The 12,871-nt window shown below is 45.1% G+C and overlaps 1 non-coding gene across 1 annotated transcript; it reads right to left on the bottom strand.

The window, feature by feature from the left end:
• Positions 1 to 12,247: 12,247 nt before the first annotated feature.
• Positions 12,248 to 12,352, bottom strand: LOC118554856 (U6 spliceosomal RNA). The gene has a single exon (XR_004926692.1). It is a non-coding gene; the product is annotated as a U6 spliceosomal RNA (small nuclear RNA).
• Positions 12,353 to 12,871: the final 519 nt, after the last annotated feature.

Genomic DNA, 12,871 nt, shown 5'->3' with positions numbered 1-12,871 from the left:
AGCCTTGCCTTTTAGTACATACTGCATACACATTTCCATATAACATTATGGAATAAGCCATAGCAATACACTCATGTTAAAGGAAATAAAACCCTGCAAAATTTTTTTTCTCCCTGTGTCTGAACTGAAATAGCACATCCAGGTTTAGCTCTTGTCCATCTTTCCTGGAAGCTGAAATCTGCACTTGCTGGTCTCCTCTTTGAGCTCTCTTCCAGCTCTAAAACCCACAGGATTTATATTTGCAAAACGAGACCATGCAAGCCTCCTTTTTGTAGTCTCCGGGCCTGAGTCATTTTCCCTAACAGATCTTTAGCCAGCCTGGGATGTGATTCTTTGCACTGGAGTTGAAGGTACCTAGAAGAAAATGTTACACTTGCTTTGCAAGACCCAGGGAATTGTTGCTTTGTCTACAGAGTAATTGGTTCCATTTGGAGACACTGACTGTCCTGAAATCATAAAGGGCTTTAAGTGATGTCAGGGTCAGCAATTTGGCAAGAAAAATATGTTTAACGTTAGATGGTGACACAAAAAGTGATGTAAAGATTGATAAATTAGATAAATACTTATTTTATATATTCACTAAAATTATCAGATAGGGAAGAGAGGAATTGGTTGGGTTGCTACGGAGGTTTTTGAGTAAATATAGAATTGCATTCTTTAGGGGCACCTGGGTGGCTCAGTCGGTTAAGTGTCTGCCTTCAGCTCAGGTCATGATCCCAGGGTCCTGGGATCGAGCCCCACATCAGGCTCCCTGCTCAGTGGGGAGCCTGCTTCTCCCTCTCCCTCTGCCTGCCGCTCCCCCTGCTTGTGCTCTCTCTCTCTGTCAAATAAATAAATAAATCTTAAAAAAAAAAAGTAATTACATCTTCAGAGTTTGAAAAATGCTAAAAAATTATTACTACTTTCAAGAAAAAGAGGAAGCAGACTGGCTATAGTAAATAATATCTCTGTGTTATCACCGTCGATCAGACTGTAGCCAGACGATTTCTAGATCACTGGTGCTTGGCACTGTTAAGAGTACATTCCTAAAGTTTTACTGTTGATATTTATTGCACAGAAACAAATTGATTGTTAAAATTATTCCCTACTCTTACGTTTGTTTTTTTTTAACTTCCTTCAGTGACCTTGAGCTTAGCGGTTACCAAAGCTCCCTCCTACATGATGTATCCTGAAGATTCTGAGAAGCGTGAAACATTCCTAAACTATAATGATAATCAGGCTGGCCTGACCAGTCCCTTTATGATTAGATCTTAGAGTATCAGAGGGCTGGAGGGGACCTCACAGACATCCTTCTAGGGATGAGGAGCCCACGGCCAGCCTCACAATGCAGATCTGGTCTTCTGACTTCAGAGACTTTCTTTCCACAACTATGCTTCCTTCTACTCCCAATACATGGATGTAAGATTGGGTCATAAACCCAGGCTTACTTGATTCATTTACTCATCCATAGGCACTCAATAATGCTCTGCAGTAGGTGTAGAAAATGCTTGCAGTTTGCAGAACGCACTGTTCTCCAGTAGAAATATCCCGATGGTTATTCCTTGACGCATGCGTGCACGGATCCATGTAGGAGAGGTCACGTTGCTTTTGCATAAACAGTGATGCACTGTGGTTGATGAGGAGTCTGGAAATGACTGGGCAGCGTTGCAGCCCTTCCTCTGTACCCCCCACTAACTGCACTGACTTGGTTTCATCTAGTTCTTCACTTGATTTCAACTGTGTGTTTGTCATCTTTCTTCCCCCTAGAGCTCCTTGGGGCAATAAGGACTGGATTTTTTTCTTTACATCTCTCAACCCTTTGCACAATTACCAGCACATAGTAGGCTTTTAATACATTTGAATCAATGAACACCTTTTTGGGAGCTGTGCATGCAGCCGACTATTTTCATTGTATTCAAAAGGCAAAATTTGTCATTGAAATTTTTCTGTCTAGTGCTGGGCAGTGAGTGTTCCATAATGCTCAGATTGGTAAGAAAATGCAAATCCATCATGGGTCGCATGGTATTACTTGACAGCAAGCTCCATCTGTCTAAGTAGTCATTAGTGATTCTTGCTACAGCCAGAAAATGTAAGCAGGAGGAGAGGTAGCTGAACAGCAGGAAACAAATGTGGAAGTTTGGGAACTGGTTAGCATTTTTCTAACAGCCTGGATTCCAGGGTGATTCAGAAGATTTTCAGTCATATGAGGAGGCTGTTCTTGCATGGAAAGGCTTCCTGACTTTTTAGAATAAATTGCACAAAATGTATATCTCCCCAGGAAGGGGATAGGTTAAGCTTTAGGATAGGTGAACTTGAGAGTAATTTACATAAAGCTATTATATTCATATAAAAATGGTAAAAAGAGCAGTGAATCCATTTTACCCCAAATTCAGGTAAAAAGCAAACTATGAAAAAAGGCCAGAGGGACTTCAGAGTGGGAACATAGAGTTCTGGAAAAAGAAAATATGACTTAGCAGAACTTAAAAAACATCTGGCAGGGTATAATTAGTCATGGAAAAATTGGCAGTCATGAGTGTGCATTTTATGAAAATAATCATGTACTAGTCCAACAGTTAACATTTAGACTGAAATTAAATAGTGGAAAGCCTGTACAATGAAATTTATTATCCTCGTCATTCAAAAATTCTATTAGCTGTCTAAAATAGTTTACAGGAAGCTTTACTAAATAAGTTATCACAAAGCACGTATTTTAAAAAGCAAAATTTTAAAGAAAAAACTTCCAGTTCAAACCTTAGACAGGATTACTATTTTCAGCACAAAACTATCTTTATAAACCTAAGGCTTATCAAACAGTCTGTCAACTTCCATTTTGATGGACAGTAAATATTATTCTGTACATACAATGTTGACAAAATATGTAAATCATAAATGTAAGTTGTGGATATTGTTTTAGTAACAAAAAAGTCATTTAAAACGAAAACTTTTAATGTATGGCCTCATGAATATAACACATATAATTTTAAAGTTTTAATATGGTATCATTTTATGTAAGCATCCCTTAATTCCCAATTTCTATAGCTCCTTATACTTGACATATGCACTAACTTGATGAACAGAAACCCATTCATTCAGTAAATAGTTGAATTATCACCCTGATGCTGAGTTCTCTCTAGACTTTGGGTATACAGAATAAGATAAGGAGTCCCTTTCCTATTAAATGTATCAGCACTCCTACTTACTGTCCTGATTTTAATTGTTTGAATGATTTCCTGTCAGCATTTTGGATTGGATATGAAAGAATGTTTTTTTATTAATAAATTTTGTTCCATGCCAAAAAAAAAAAATACAAGGTTAGGCATGTCATGGTCAGTCCATCAAATAGGTATCTTCAACTCAGAGAGACAGAGAGAGAGCACAAGCAGGGGGAGAAGCAGGCTCCCCGCTGAGCAGGGAGCCCAATGCAGGGCTCGATCCCAGGACCTTGAGATCATGACCTGAGCCGAAGGCAGACGCTTAACTGACTGAGCCACCCAGGCACGCCCCTGGCCCTTGATTTTAAGAACTGTAGTTGTCTTACATCTCCTTTATGGATTTGTTAATCAAGATCTTGCCTTCTACAGACTAATAAATACTTACTGAGGGGTTACCATGTGCAGGGCAACACACCAGGAACTGTCTTGTGCGTCCTTTTGCTGAAATACCTTGCAAGCTAGTCAGAGAGCTGAGGCAAATGTGTAAGCTTCCAGGAGAAGGCAGGATAAGTGAAGTGGGACCTGTTGCCATGTCTCTCACTAGTAGATGGAGGGTTCTGTGCCAGCAGAGGCTGCTTTATCTTTACTAATATCCCCAGTGCCTGGCACAGTGCCTGGCACGTAGTATGTCCTCCACACCCATAAAGCCTTGTTTAAAGACAGAGAAGGGATTTGGGACCTCCAAAGAGAGAATTTACTTTTCACTGGGGCAATGAGAGAAGGTTCCCTGGAGGAAAGCACTGTCTGATCTGGACCACAGGGGAATGGCTGAGAGGAGAAAGGATGAGCCAAGGGCTGGGGCCCGTGCGAGCAGAACGTTGGCTCATGGGCAGCTCTGTGGGCTCCACCAGGAAGTCTGGACTTGACTCAGCAGCAGTACCTTAAGAAGCTTACTCTTCTGGTCATGGTTTTTCAGAAGAATTGAGTCGGGGGGCGCAGCAGGAAGCTAGGCCCCTAACCCGCATGGCGGCCGAGGAATGGAAAGGAAGGACAGCTGCAGGAAACAGTACGAAGGAAGAAGCTGCGGGACTCAGTGACTGGTTGTGGCTGGGGGCAGGAAGGAGACGGAGGGGTAAGGTTTTGGGGCAGAGAAAGGTGGCAGCACAGGTTAGGATAGAGCCTGGAAGAGAAGGTTGGCAGCTCAGAAACTGTCAATTTTACACATGTTGAAGGTGAGGGGGCAGTGGACCACTAAGAGAAATGCCCAGCACGAAGAGTTGGAAACGGGGCACCAAGGCTTGGGAAGAGATTGAGGCTAGAGCTAGAAATTGGGAGACATTTGCCTAGAGGTTTGGTCAAAGATGTAAAAGTAGACAAGGTCTCCGAAGGAGGGTCTATAGTGACAGCAAATGCCGTAGCAAGCAACAGCAGCAACAGCCTGCTCAGCCTGGCTCCAATCAAAGGGGCATGTGTAAGTCTATGAGTCTGGAAGCTCATAGCCTGGTGGAAGGGCTACAGAAACCAGGGCCTCTGAGCCTGGGTCTCTCTCTTGCCCTTGCCTGTTCTTCCTCCCATGTCTCATTGAAGCTGGTCTCCCTTTGTGTCTGCACGCGGACTCTGCATGGCAGGGCACAGAGGACATTCTCCCTGCTCCATCATACCGGGGTCCAGTCGTCATTCAGGGGAAGGACTTTGACTATCCCTCTTTGGGGCACATGCCCATCCTTTGGCCAATCACCGTTGCCAGAGGAATATCAGGCCTGGCCATGTGTCCCTCCTGGGGCCAGGGAGTGGGTCTGCTCCTGGAAGGAGCAGATGGAGAAAGTTAGCAGTCAGACAGAAACAGTAGCTACCAGTGGGCCCGGGACTGTGACTGGAGGAGGAAGATGACAGGGAAAAAAGTAGAGGAAAGTCCAGAGAGCTGGGATAGGACAGATGGACCCTAATACTACAGAAGGAGAGTTTTCATAAGAAAGAAGGGGTCATGGCAGCCTAGAGTGAGCAGAAGACCAGCTATGTATGTAATTTTAATGGGTGCTAAAACACCCAATTCCTAAAATTAACTTGGCTACCGATCTTGCCAAGTTTCTCACTTCTTTGGGTGGAAGCTAGAAAGAGCTGCACAGTTGAGTAGGAGAGAGACACATTAGGTTTTCTCAGTCATTCAGATCAATTCAACAAACATTTGTTGCCGACTCCCCGCCCCCTCCCCACCCTGTGCGAGGCACGAGGTTAGGTGCTGGGGACACAAAAATAAAGGAGATGTGTTCTTGCTCCGAAGATTATGTGATGAAGGACAACATGAGACAAACGATAAAGCACGGTATGTGCTGTGTCTGTTAATCCCAGGAAGGCTTACAGAGCACCTGCTGTGTACTTGTGCTGGGTACCTGGGGGGGTCCAGCCTTTCACCTGGTCAGTGGCCAGAATCCCGTACTCATCCTTCTACCACAATCATTGCTCCATTTTGAAGTTAATCGTGAGGTCATTGTCTTCTGCTCTGGTCTAAGCATCATGCGGGCGGGCATGTGTCTGCCTTGGTCCCGTGCTGAAGGCCAGAACCTCTAACGCTTAGATGCTGTTGTCAAATAGTTGCCAAATGAGAGAATGACAAACTATACGTAGCCCTGACATGAGGCTGTTTTCTGAGAATACAGGAAATCTGCAAAATGACATGTTCTCTCTACTTTAGCCTTTAGCTGATGCCATGCTGCCAGTGGAAAAGCGAATGATCGTTAGGAAGCTTTCAGCAGCTTTCAGGAGCTGTCTGTTTCTATTATTCATGGCCAGTCAAAATAGCCAGAAAATACTAGTCTAGCAGCCTCTAGGTATTAACTTGTTCAATCCTCACCACAGTCCTGTGAGAGGTAGGTAGAATTTAATGCACATGAGTTAACCCAGAGCGCAGAGAGGTTAATTCACTCACCCAGGGTTGCGCAGCTGGGAGGTGACAGAGCTGGGATTCGAACACAGGCGGTTAGCTCCAGGGCACACCTCCCCAACCACTGTATCAGCATGCCACCTGTCACAGGGATGGCATTAAGGTGTGCACATTTCCCACTGCACGGATCTAAGCCCCTTTTCCTTTTTCCCCAGGGTTTCCTGACTTGTGAAGCTGGCCCTCTCTGGGGTTCCTGGCTTCGAAATAAGGGGAATTTCCAATAGAAAGCCAAGCCAAAACCAGCCCTTAGTTGAGAATAAAGGGCTCCTTCTTTTGCTTTGTTTCTAACTCATTCAGTCCTTAATGTTTTTTGACAACCAGATTTTTTTTCTCTCCGGAGCAGGAAAAAAAAAGGAGACCCTGGCCTAAAAATGCCTTATTTCCCCCCTGACAACATGAAACAAATGCTCCTCCGTATTTCCGTTATTCATTAAGAAATAGGGGACATGATTATAATGACTAAACTAGAGCTTAGGTTAGGGCAGCCCTTCTGACTCACTTCTTGCTTATGCCATAATTGAACCGATGAGCTAGTTGAATCCAGAATCACTTCCACTGATTTATCAACTTTCCACATGCCTTTTCTCACGTGTCAATTCACATCCTAATTGTCATCGTGATACACATGTCCAGGCTCAAGATGGGACTTATCACAGAGTCACTTACATTTCCACCGGTCTATGTGTACGATGATCCTTGGGAGCCCAGAAGGGATGCTCGGGCAGTTGAGCTCCCTCCTATGGGAAGGAGGGGCCATCTCCACCCCTGACCTGACTCTTCCGCGGTCCCTCACTTCCCCAGACCTACTGCAGGTTGCCTCATGCTGACCTGTGAGCCTGCCTCTGGAAGCAGGTCAGGTGGCATCAGGGCCTGGGTAACGGGGGCCTTTCTTAGCTGAACAGCTACTATCTTGGTGCCTTTCCTATCTGGTCACTTCCACGTCACCTTTAAAGCATCTTGGAAAAATGATGGTATCTGAGAACCCATCCCGGAAGCCGATCCCAGGAAAAATCACCACGGACTCTCCTGCCTCTCCTTGGACACATTTGTATCGTTTGGCAGTCAGGTTCCAGTAATCACTAAGGGTGTCCACGAGACAGAAATGCCACGGGGGCAGCAGGAGTTGAGTGAGACAGCGTGTGTGATGTTAGGGATTATGCGGGAAGATAGGGAGAACTCTGTGTTTTGTAATAGGGAGGAGTCTGGATCTGACCATGTGACATGAACCCCAGGTTCCCTGCAGCCGCCTCGGAGCCCTCCAAGAGGTACTTCGGGGTATGTGAGCACCTTGTCCCATAGCCGAGGAAGTCACTTTGCCTCTTTTTACGTGGGGCAGAAAATTATAACTGGAGATATGGCTAATGCTACCAGGCAGTCCTCAAAGACTCTGATTCGCAGTTGCTGTTTAGCCCAGCGGGATAGGGATGGTTACCACACCATCAGGCGGTGATGGGCACCAAGAACACCGCGTGTGGGAAAGATGCCATTTCTGCGGGTCTTCCACAGAGAGTTCCGCCCACACTGAATTACCCCAGAGAGCTGCTTCCTACAGTGTAGCCTCAGTTCAGGCCACCATGCGCTCTCCTGATGGTATCTGGTGCCTCTCCAGATAGCCTCCACTTATCTCTGCCTCCGTTTGGGTCTCTAACCATGGTATGCTGGATCTGACCCAGGCTCCAAGAAAATCTGGTCCCGGATCTCTGACCAGGACCTCTGTGGCGCTGAGGAAGGGTGCATGCGGGCTCCCTGCTTCCTTCTGCGCCTGTGACCTGTTGGGCAAGGCACTACTTCTTTAAGTCAGCATTTCAAAGAGAAGATTAAGAACAAGTTAAGCCTTTAGTTCAAATAGTTCAGTTAATCCAAGAGCAAAGTGCACTGGGTTTTGAGGCCATGTGAAATAGCCAAGTCTTAAAATCAAAAGTGGTCGTGGAAAAGGGGCGCCTACTCCTTCCACTAAGAGGGAGAAGTTTATGTGGTGAGTGTGTGTGTGTGTGCACAAGCCATTTGATTTCTCAGGGTTTTCATTTTCCTGTCTGTAAAATGGGCACAATGAATCAGTGGTCCAGATCTCATATTCTTTGTTTTGCTATCTTAGAGACAGACATGTGGACCAGAGCTTATTTTCATAGCTGCTCTATGCTTGTTGTATCAAATAGTTACTATTTCCAATTTTTAAAAGGATTTTAAATGGACATTTACCTTCTTCTAAGGATAATAGTTTATAGTTTCTGTGAACGTACCTCCTAAACTGATTTAGTTCAAAGCATCCAATGGTTCCAGACCTAAACTGGTTGTGGGATTTTGAGACCAAGTTCAGACCCACCATTTCTTTGTCACTGGCAATCACTCAGATATTAAGACCATTTACCTGTGGGTCTGCATGTTTTATTTTAACATTGGCGCATGCAATATTATGGTTATCACAGTCTTAGACATGCTGTTGGTGCACAATGGATGCACAACACTTGGAGCAAGGAAGTTAACCAGGTACACCTGTAGGGCACATCACCCAGAGGGGACTGGGTGGGTGATGCCCTGGAGGAAGGCTTGGTGGCAGCTGATTGCGTGACAAGCTCTGCACCTGCTCCTCAGTGTCCAGCTCTTCCAAGGTCAGCAGGGAGGTGCCTTCTGAGAAGGGCTTTTGGGGGAAGAGAACTTGAGAGTGAGGCACAGAACAATTTTCTGAGATTCTCCTCCTGGCCTCTTAAGACTCTTCTGGGCAAACTCACTGGATTCTCCTTTCAACTAAGAGCTCCTGAGACCTCAATTCTTCAAAGCCTTCTTGATGACACTGGACAAGTCGGTGGTTTCTCCCCAATACCCACCTCTGAACACTCCCATCTTCACTAAGGGCCACACAAACGAGTAGGTTTTCTCTTGCCCGAACACTTCCTAAATAAGAAATTGTTTTACTAGCATTGATGAACTTTTCTGTCTAGATCATCATGATTTAGTCACAATAACCATGTACTAGGATGATCTTAATTTTCTTCTGATGAAAATCCTGGAACGCAGGTACTGTAATTTCCTCCTTGAGAAAAGGGAGGCGTAGCTAGGCTTAAGGAACTTGGTTAGGAACACACACTGGGCTGGGGCAGAGCTCGGGGCTCAAACCAGGTTGCTTAGTTCCAGAGCGTGTACACTTGACCATGACCCAGCCTGCTGGCGCCTCATCTTGAGCACTCACTATGCACCAGCTTGGGGCACTAGGAAGGTCATGATGTTCCCGCTGCCCTCAATGGGGCCTAGGGATGTGAAGGCTATAAGGTAGGTGACACTTTCCTGGGTCCGTGACTCGGGAAGAGCAAAAAGTGCTGCAGAGCCCCCGAGAAAGGAGTCGTTGGTTCTCGGTGGGGAACTATTTTATCTTTTTGATCTCACCTGGCCAACTTGAATTTTTGTGTATTAAAAGGATGACTCAGACTTTGAAAACTAGGAAAAGTACCTTTACTCAAAAACAGGAAAAAAAATATTTTATGGCTTTAAATAAAATTTTTCCTTATTTGCATCCCCTGGTGAGTGGCAGGCAGTTTTGGATGCCCTTCTGTTTATTTATTTATTATTATTATTTTTTTTTTTTAAACTTTTTTCTTGTGTTATGTATTCCACCTACGGGTGAATTCAGCTTCCTTCAACAGCTAACTTCACTGCTTCCCAAGGCATTAACCTTGATATAAAATTTTCTAATTAATGCTGAGGAGGACGATGGGCAAGCTCTGAAGCCGTTCCTGCCCGCCCATACCTGTTAAACTACTCCAGCAGCTTCCATCAGCAAGCCAGAGAAACAAACAAACCAAAAATCCACCCAGCTTCAAGTTTATCCCTTTAAGTTGCCCTTTAAGGATGAATGTATAAGGTGGACTGGGTTGCTCTAGCCAATGACAGCAGTGACACTGTGTTGAGCGTGTAGACAAAGCCCCAAACTTCAGTGATGTCTCCAGGTGTTGAAAGGAACAAAACCCCTTAGTTGAGAGTCATGATGAAAATGCTACTTAGAAACGCGTCTAAGCGGCCGAACTTTGTTTCCTAGACAAATTCACGGAGAATGAGGCAGCAGGAAGCCATGGGTGGGGTGGGTGAGCAGCTCTGCCCTGGGTCAGAACGGAGGAGAGGTGTTTCGTGGGCAATCCATCTGAGTTCCAGACTGCAAGTCTGGGTGAGGGTGGGGGTTAGGGAAGCCCCCCTGCCCCCCCAGCAGGCCTCCAGCAGCCCTCATCCTTTCTGGAGAACACAAACAGATTGAGGGCACTGTACAAATTGCTACAAGATACCCAACATCCTGTGGCTGAGTAAACAGGCATGGCGAGCTAAGGCCTTGATTATGCTTAAAAATTTAACTTCTCAAGACAAACAGATATTTAGGGAAGCAGAGATTCTACACCAAGGATGTCCAGGTTGGGACATGACTTATTCTCTCTCTCTCTTTTTTTAAAGATTTTATTTATTCATTTGAGAGAGAGAGAGGGAGAGTGCTTGAGCAAGGGGAGGGGCAGAGGGAGAGGGAGAAGCAAGCTCTCCAATGAGCAAGGAGCCTGATGCGGGGCTCGATCCCAGGACCCTGGGAACATGACCTGAGCCGAAGGCAGACGCTTAACCGATTGAGCCACCCAGGCGCCGCGACTTATTCTCTCTTATGAAACAGAAACTTTTAAGATAACAAACAGTACTGTCCCAGGTGAGCATAATACCAGGAGAGACAAGAATCTTAAATAAGGAATGGAGTTTTTATTTTTCCTTATCAGAGGAACACATTAAAAAAAAAAAAAGATTTGCAATGTAAGAAATCTTGTTCAGATGTATTTTTCCTCCTAATAATTAATAAATCAAAAAATAAATTATAGTACCAGACTAGTTAAATTACTTAGGTGTATTTTTGCCAGGCATTCATATAAAAGGAGGAAATTAGACTCAGATACACTGGTCTCCACTACTTGCCTCCCTCCAGATGGGAAGAGAAGGGCTCTGAGGCCTCCCTGGCCCCTCGGGACTGTTGGAACTTCTTTGGGCCCCAGCAGAGCAGCTCAAGGGCCCGTCTCATATGTGTCTGGCTGGGAGTTTACTCAGCTGCTTTCCTACTTCAACTTCTTTCTTCTTTTTAGTCATTTTTTAAAAATTAAGACTTTATTTTTTTTTTTAAGATTTTATTTATTTATTTGACAGAGAGCGAGAGCACAAGCAGAGGGAACAGCAGAGGGAGAGGGAGAAGCAGGCTTTCTGCTGAGCAGGGAGCCCAATACGGGGCTCGAAGGCAGCCACTTAACTGACTGAGCGACCCAGGCGCCCCAAGACTTTATTTTTTTTTAAAAGAGCAGTTTTAGGCCATTTAGATGTCTTCTTTGGAAAAATGTCTGTTCGTGTCTTCTGCCCATTTCTTGATTGGATCATTTGTTCTTTGGGTGTTGAGTTTGATAAGTTCTTTATAGATTTTGGATACTAGCCCTTTATCTGATATGTCAGGGTTGCTGGAGTGGTGGAGGGTGGGACGGATGGGGTGGCTGGGTGATAGACATTGGGGAGGGTATGTGCTATGGTGAGCGCTGTGAATTGTGTAAGACTGTTGAATCACAGACCTATACCTCTGAAACAAATAATACATTATATATTAAAAAAAAAAAGAAGAAGATAGCAGGAAGGGAAAAATGAAGGGGGGGAATTGGAGGGGGAGACGAACCATGAGAGACTATGGACTCTGAGAAACAAACTGAGGGTTCTAGAGGGGAGGGGGGTGGGGGGATGAGTTAGCCTGGTGATGGGTATTAAGGAGGGCACGTTCTGCATGGAGCAGTGGGTGTTATACACAAACAATGAATCATGGAACACTACATCAAAAGCTAATGATGTAATGTGTGGTGATTAACATAACATAATAAAATAGAATACTGTCCAGCCTAAAAAAAAAAAAAAAAGAGGAGCAGTTTTAGGTTCATAGCAAAATTGAGCAGAAGGTGCAGAGATTTCCCAAATACCCCGCCCACCCCCAGCACCCCCCACTACGGTGGTACTGTTCTTACCGACACATCGTTATCATCCCAAGTCCAGAGTTGACGTTACGGTCCACTCCTGGTGGTGTACATCCTATGGGTTTGGACAAATGTGTAATGATATGTATCCAATATTATGGTTTCATAGAGTATTTCATTACCTTAAATCTCCTCTGTGTTTCAACCTAATCACAAAAAAGAGGAGATGCTTCCTGAAAGTGCATGTCATCCTTGTCCAGGGGCCATGCTGATCTCCTCTATATGCTTATAGCTTCAGTGTATGTGCTGCCGAGGAGGGCGCTGTACATCTCAAGAGGCAAAATCCAAAAGGCTCTCCCTTGTGAAAAATCATCCCTCAGGGACGGGAGGGCTGCAGAGCTGGTTCGGGTCAGGTTTGCGTTGCCCTGCTCCGCATCACCACCACGTTGCCCTGGTGGGGAAACCAACCTCCACCCTCTACCTGATCGGTGGAGGACTCAGGGCTCTAGCAGCAATTTCTGCGTTGGCCATTGCACGGATGCGCCAATCTTACTCTGCAGAGGGCAGGTGCATTGCTTTTCTAATAAAATGTTCATCTCTGTGGCTCCAGTTCCAGGCAGACAATGAACACCCCATTAATGTTTGTTGTGTTGAACTGAACAGACTAGAACCCAGGGGGGAAATCTCATTGTTCTTTATAGTAAGACCTCTATTAATGAAACAGAGGTGTCCCCCACTGCATGTCTAACTGCCGCAAATCTGTCCTGCGGAGCCGGGAATAACAGAGGAAGTAGGAGTTTCGGATTCTCTCCGACCATATCCTGCCAGGACAACACCCT

This window comes from Halichoerus grypus, chromosome 5, assembly GCF_964656455.1.
Source record: "Halichoerus grypus chromosome 5, mHalGry1.hap1.1, whole genome shotgun sequence".
Taxonomy (NCBI): Eukaryota; Metazoa; Chordata; class Mammalia; order Carnivora; family Phocidae; genus Halichoerus; species Halichoerus grypus.
This window is presented reverse-complemented; position numbering and strand designations above follow the sequence as displayed.